Source organism: Hyperoodon ampullatus (assembly GCF_949752795.1).
Source record: "Hyperoodon ampullatus genome assembly, chromosome: 9".
Classification (NCBI taxonomy): Eukaryota; Metazoa; Chordata; class Mammalia; order Artiodactyla; family Ziphiidae; genus Hyperoodon; species Hyperoodon ampullatus.
The window spans coordinates 80,186,616-80,194,495 of record NC_136922.1 but is presented as its reverse complement, the minus strand read 5'-3'; positions in this window follow the sequence as shown (position 1 = coordinate 80,194,495).

Sequence of the window (7,880 nt, the reverse complement as noted above, 5' to 3'; positions counted from 1 at the left end):
AGGAAATGCAAGAGAAGAGATAAAAGTATCTGAGGGCCAGTTCAGAAAGTCAAACATCCATATAATAGGAGGACCCAAAAGAGAACAAGATTGAAAGGAAATAGTTATCAATAAAATAATTCAAAAAAATTTATAGAAATGCTGGGTATGTAACTTTCCAAACTGTTGGAGCCCACTGGTAGAGCTATAATAGCTAAGAACAGACCCACACCAAGGCAAATAATTTGGAAATTTCAGAGAACTTCAAAGAGAAGAGCTAAGTTTCTGAAGAGGAAAATAATTACGTTTAAAGACTGGGAATCAGAATATCATTAAACTTCCCAGCATCAACATCAGAAGCTAGAAAGGCACCAAAGCATGGCCCTCTTTCAGTCAAGTGTGAGGGTAGAATAAAGATGTTTTCAGGAAAGCAATTTTCAGAAAATTTACATCCTGTGCATTCTTTCTCAGGAAGCTACTAAAAGATACACTCTCCTAAAATGAGAGAGTAAATGGATACAGAGGAAGGAATGCAATGCAGAAAACATAAGAGCCAACCCATGAGAGGTGAAAGGGGTCCAGGATTAGAAATGTGCATGGAACACAGGGGCAACCAGTCTTGTTTGGAGGAGCATGTCAGAAGATGCCTCACGTGATTTCTTCAGGAATATAAAATCGACTGAGTAGTTGATACATGTAGAGCAGAGTAGACACTTGCCAATGAGATTGGGGTGGAATTAGTGAGAAGTACATTAAAAAACAAGCCCAAAAATAGCAGCAGCAAAAAACAGCAACAAAACAATAAATATCAGGAAATAAAAGTTGTGTAGGAAAGAAAAAAATAGCATAATTTACTACTTTGCTTTATCATAAATTGTATTAGCATACTTATGCTAATATAAACACAATATTTATCTATTCAAAATTAAAATGAAATTATATTGAGGAATAGGAGTAAAAAGGGTACTATTAGGAGGTTAGGGTAAAGAAAGCAAAGAGAGTTAAAATCTTTTTTTTTTTTTTCCCAAAGCAGAAGTCAATAAGTGCCGCCTAAAGCTGAAACACCATGAAATGACAAATCAAGTATGTTATTTAGAGATATGGAGATAAATAAGAAAATAATTACTAAATTTGGTGAAAGGGAGACATCTATGTGTTTGGGGTGGGGGGATTCTTTTTTTTTTTTTTTTACTTGTGAAATTTGTAAGTTATTTGACCCTTAAGCTATATGTATGTATAATTGTGACAAAAATCATAATTTAACAAAGAACAGAAAAGAAACTCTGCAATATCCATGCTGCTCATTTGCTTGATTCTTGACATAACCTGTTCTTTCTTGTAAGAGAAAACTGTTAATTTTCCTTCCTCATTCTTAACTACTTCAAAGGAGTGATTGAATTTTAAGAACATAAAGCATGATGCTCTCTATAGCAGGGATTTAAAATTCATTTCTAAATAGTTTTATATATATATATTTTTCCCATAAGCATATATGTATGTATATATATGTTTATGGGAAAATTTCAGGTGACAGATGTTAATAATCCAACAAGCTACAGGAGAAAAGAGTACCAAGGCTTTGATGCCCCAAGAGTTGCTGAAGGTCACAAACCAACTATGTAAATATCTAGCGGTAATAATACTTTAATAACAGAACTTCACTTTTTTTAATCTTTTATTCTCGGAGTTGGGGGAGGAGGGAAACATATGGTAGGAGAAGATAATGAGAGAAGGAATAACAGTGCCAACTTAAAAACCCACTAGGAATCCAAAGAAGACCCATAATAACTTCACTATTTATCATCACTGATTATTTCTTATGAAACATGTGTGCTACAAATAAAAAGTTTTATTTGAATTCAGAATCATTTGTTTAGCCTGAAATCAATCAAGCTGCAAAAATTCCTCATCTATGGCAGCCACAAGTATATGTCACAAAACAGTCCCTTTATGCCAAGGGATGGTAATAAGTTTAGACAAAAGAAAGTCAAAGGTGACTTCCAGAATTTTTATAGCAAATTCACTGAGTGCTATGGTCTAAGTGTTTGTTTTCCCTCCCTCCACAAATTCACATGTTGAAATCCTAACATCCAAAATAATGGTGTTAGGAGGTGGGGCCTTTGGGAGGTGATTAGATCATGGGGTGGAGCCCTCATGAATGGGATTAGTGCCCTTACAGAAGAGATACCACAGAGCCCCTAGCCCCTTCCACCATGTGAGGGTACAATAAGAAGGTGGCTACCTAGAAGAGGGCCTTCACCCGACCATGCTGGCACCTTGATCTTGGACTTGCAGCCTCTAGAACTGTGAGAAATAAATTTCTGTTGTTTACAAGCCATCTAGTCCGTGATATTTTGTTATAGCAACCTGAACAGACTAAGTCACTGGGATTCTGTGTCAGTGGGGATCTTGTTCAGTGCACTGAAAAATAATTAAGGGCAGGTGGGACTCTGGCCTTATATAAAAAGTCAGCATGGGTATCAAGAATATTAAGAACTTGATCACAACACATTGATATATGTACTAAAAAAGAAAAGGTCACTGTTCTCTCTCATTTATAATCTGAAACACAGATACATGAGTGAGAGAGTAAACACTGAATGACACATTATTGATAGTGTCATATTTATCTGACACTATTTATCTGACACTATTGTATGTGATCAGAATATGACGTTTTAGGGGATAAAAAAAGCACTGAAAACATTGCTATACATATCTTTTGACCCAACAAGTTCACTACTAGGAATCTTTCTCCCAAAATTCCACATATGTACAAAAATATATGCATAAGAATGTACACTGGGGCTTCCCTGGTGGTGCAGTGGTTGAGAGTCCGCCTGCCGATGCAGGGGACACGGGTTCGTGCCCCGGTCTGTGAAGATCCCACATGCCGCTCCGCCTGCGCGTCTGGAGCTTATGCTCCGCAACGGGAGAGGCCACAGCAGTGAGAGGCCCGCGTACCAAAAAAAAAAAAAAAAAAAAAAGAATGTACACTGCAGAATTATATATAAGAGAAAAAAAGAAAACGTCTAAAATGTTCATTAATTTTAGAATTTCCGAGTGATACAGCTGAATTATAGAATATTAAAAATCCATTTGACTGTATATATACACTCATACACAGCCTTGAACATATATATGGTAATATATCCTAGATAGTTTTAGATTAAAAATTTTTTAAATATTTTACTGTGATCTCATTTATATTTTTGAAATATCTGCATGTATGTACAATATGAATTTCAATGCCTAGAATAGGCCCTAGAAGAATACACACTGCTTGTTGGTAGTGATTACCCGATTACCTCTGGGAAGGTTATATGGAAAGGATGAGGGCTTAGAGAAGCCATGTGCAGTAGTGGGATTAAGGGTATGGACTTTGGTGCCAGACCTCTTAAAGTCTGAATCCTGGCCACTTACTGTATGTCTTCTCTAGATCCTTCAGTTTCCTCCTTTTTAAAGTGTATGGGTGCATGTGAGTATTGCTTAGAACAGACGTGGCACGCGATCAGTTAGCAAGCATGAAGCAAACGTTCATCGGTATTATTAAGGGAGAATTTTAGTTTTCATTGTGTAACTGCTGTTTTATTTAACTCTTGTACAATAGATCAATGTACTATTTTATAATCTAAAATAAAGAGCACATCGTGAAATTTTGGTGTAATTGTTCTAATAATGATGAAATTGTACAAAAATGTCTGGGCATTGAGTTCCAAGACCTTCTGCTCATTCACTGCTAAATGAACTAAAGTACTCAAAGTAAATAATTACCCCTCTACCATCTCAAGGGCAGGAAATTATCGCTCTTCCCCCTTAATGAGTCCTACAGTGCTGTGTACACAGTGGGTGTGCACTAAATATTTCCTGATAATGATAATGGTGAGGATGATGACAGCTGTTACATACTATTAAGCTTAATCTAAAAGCCATCAAGAAAATGTAACACAGAATACAGCCCTTCTGAATTTTGTCTGCATGGGAAACAAATTCTGTTAGATTACTAATAAAGTAATTCAGGGCACATTGTACTGTTGATTGCTTTGGTACCATCTGAGTTTTTGCTCATTAGTATGATCTAATTATTATTTCAGATGATTCAGAGGGCATGACAAAGTCCATTTCTATTATTTCAGTATTAAAAGTTGATCTCCTGTAAGCATTTTCTAAATTAAATGCAGAAAAGATGTTATCAACTAAATTATATTTAATCCCTGAAGCAAGACTTTGCAGCAGTGTGACTATTTTCTATTTCCTTAAATTGCAACGCTACTCTGTTTCTGCAGTGACATACTCTTTTTCTGTGTGTTTAAGCAGTCCATGCATGGAGAGAATGACTTTATTGGAAACATGATGATGCCTCTCTATTCTAGCTCCATCTAAGTTTGGGGGGATGGGCCTCCAACTGTTTATTTATAGGTTACACTGCCTCTCTTCTGAAATCACTGAAGCATCAGCCAGGTAGTATATCAATGACAATTATCCCTCCTATCAGCAAAATCTGAAATTAATCTTTAATGATGAATGTCTGTCTCCTTGATGCCAGTGTGGTGGTGACTGCAGTGCTGGGAAGAGACACCACAATAAATTTATAATACAGAGAACAAGAGCCAGGACTATGGAGTGTTGGTGGCCTTTCTCAATGGGAGAGTCTCCCTCCATAACTGTATCCATCAGCATCTAGTCAGGGGAGAAAAACTACACTAATTATCTGAACAGGGAAATTTTAACATAAAGAACTGTGAACTATTAACAGGATATGAACTACTTAGAGGGGCAGGGAAAACTCTAAAGATTACACGAATAGCAGACCTAAGGAGTAGCTGCCACTCTAAGGTAGAGACAGAACAGCCAGGAAGGAACAAGCTGAGAAGGGGATTCTGCCCACGGCTGAGACTGAGACCTCATTGGAGAGGGTGTACCTGTGGCTCACTAGATGGTGGGAAAGTCTACTGAGGTGTCCCAGGTTGGGCCTGGATGCTGGGGTGCTGATGAGACACACTAATAAGCTGCTGCTGGGGCATTAATAAGACTCACTGGAAAGTCACCTTAGGTGCCAGCAGACTGAAAACTTGCTGGGATGATGGTGGAATTTGCAAAGAAGTCCACTCTCTGGGGTGCCCATGAAGATTTCCAATGGGAAAGCCAAGCACTGGGATGCCTTCCTGACTCACCAGACAGCCACTGGTCCAGGTGGTGACAAGATTCATTGAGAGATGAGTGCCACTTGCAGTTGTACACTGAATGATGCAGAAGGATGAATCACACCATATCTGGGGCAAGAAGCTCCCTTCCTCCTACTGTATCCCTCCAGTGCTCTCTATTTGCAATACTAATAGTGTGCTGGCTGGCAGAGAAATAATTGCAAGGCTGAGCTTCTTTATCACAAAGCAGGGCAAAGAAGAGTGGATCTGGAACTCAGAGGCAAAAAACTGATAACTGGTACAATAGCCAAGCCTGATATATTGGAATTATATTTTATTAAAGGACCTCCTAGAAGTGACTCGCCTAATTTCTTGACCATTTATTCATTCATTTATTAACCCAATCAAGAAATATTTACTGATTACATACCATATAAAAGGTCCTATACTATGGACCAAGATTAGAGTCACAAATGAAAAATATAATTCCTGGACTTGTTCTCTGATGGCTGGTCTTCTCCCTGGGGTTCTTAATTCCACCCCCAGTTTGTTCAATATTCTGTTACTCTCTCTCTTTTTTTTTTTTTGCGGTACGCGGGCCTCTCACTGTTGTGGCCTTTCCCGTTGCGGAGCACAGGCTCTGGATGCACAGGCTCAGCGGCCATGGCTCACGGGCCCAGCCGCTCCACGGCATGTGGGATCCTCCTGGACCGGGGCACGAACCCGCGTTCCCTGCATTGGCAGGCGGACTCTCAACCACTGCGCCACCAGGGAAGCCCTCTGTTACTCTCTTGATCAGTCCCCTCCCCCTGGCTTTTGCCTCCTTTGTTCCCAGCATGCTCCTCAGCCCTAGATGGCTACACTCAAATAAAACAAATAACACAGTGTTTAGTCAAATATGTTTACATAAAAATCTAAAAAGATGGTGACATCCTAAATTAGAACATTGGCAGTTGGAGAGTAGGAATCAAGCAAAGTAGGGAGGATGCTTAGGAGGTAGAATAGGCAATTCCCGGTGAACACTTTGATGGAGAGCATAAGCAGAAAGAATGACAATCAGGTTTTTTTATGTTGTTAGAAAACTTTCACCAAGAACGGGTCTACAGGAAGGAGAGGTGGCTCGGGGTGGAGACTGAGTAGGAAATAATTAGGTCAGTTTACACATCTGGAGTCTCGGGTGCATAAGGGGAAAGATCCAGCAGGAAGGTGATGTTTGCCTAGAGCAGAAGAGCAAGTCCAGGAGTCCTGATCATAGAGGAGTTTTTCCAGTTCTTGAATGAATGACTGAATGAGGAAAGTAGCACAGAGTAAACATGATGAGATCTGGGGCAGAGGGAAAGCAAAGTTTCCATACATAATCCATGCGCATTCTCCACTGTGGGTCTACTTTTGACCTTCATTCTAGGCTAATGAAGAAGATGAAGTTATCTTCACATCATTTCCTTAGCCTATAACAAGAAAAGGTGAGAAAATGTGGCTTCACTTCTCAGACAAATTCTACTTTGGAAGCAAGATGGCTTCCAAAGTATCATGTACAGATATAACCACATCCAGTGTGTGTGCAAGACTCTTTCTCCAAGAGGTGAATGCCGTAAACCAGCCTAACGCACCTGCTGCATTGGAGAGAATAAAGAACACTACAAACATTGGACAGAATAAAGAACACTACAAACAATCCAAAAGGAAAGTAATGATCTAAGTGAGACCTAGAGAGGGAGATCCCAGGAAAAGCCTTCCATGCAGGTGCAAGGACTATTGGGCACTTAGTTTCTTTGCCACTGAAAACTCCAGCCCCAACATTCTGCCCTGAGGTTTATCCCTGATTTCCATTTTACAGCTTGAGCAATACAGGAGTTCTTTTTTTCTCCTTGCAAGGAATCAGTTGTCAGAATGGCAAAGAAAGGAAGAAGAAAGAAAAACAGAGGGGAATGGAAAGAGGAAGACAGACAGCCTACTCTTCCCCAGGCCAGAGCTTCGAGACTCAGAAATCTCATTAAAAATACATATTTGGGGCTTGCCTGGTGGTGCAGTGGTTGAGAGTCCGCCTGCCGATGCGGGGGACGCAGGTTCGTGCCCCGGTCCGGGAGAATCCCGTGTGCCGCAGAGCGGCTGGGCCCGTGGGCCATGGCCGCTGGGCCTGCACATCCGGAGCCTGTGCTCCTCAATGGGAAAGGCCACAGCAGTGAGAGGCCTGCATACCGCAAAAAACAAACAAACAAACAAACATGTTCGGAGGACACCCCCACAATTTCTCATGCTGCTGCAAATGGCTCAAGGACCATCAGCTAGAAAACTGTGCCCCTAGTGATTACAGTGCGCTGCTGATTCTTGTATTATAGATGTGCAGTAAGAGTTTAGGACGGTGTGAACTAGGATGATTTAGTTTTAAGAAAGAAGCAGAACTTGAGCTTGGGTTTAACGAGTGGGAGAGAGCAAGGCAGACTCTTCCTATTTATAGAGGAATGAACATGAAGTGCCTGTGCAACAGAACACTTCACCTGTGGGACCCCACTCCTAGCCCCACAGCCTCTCAGAGCAGAATAAGATGGTGAGAACAGGAACTAATGTGGATGCAGTCGGCTTGAAAGGATTGGGATAATTCAAAGATATACATTTAAAGTAGCAGTTTAAGATCTTACTGAGAAATCACATTCATGGCAGGAGGAGAGAGAAGAATCAAACAAGAGCATAGGAAAATGATGCTATTACTGACAAAAAAAAAAAAGTAGGAGGAATAGGTAGATTAAGTCAGAGACA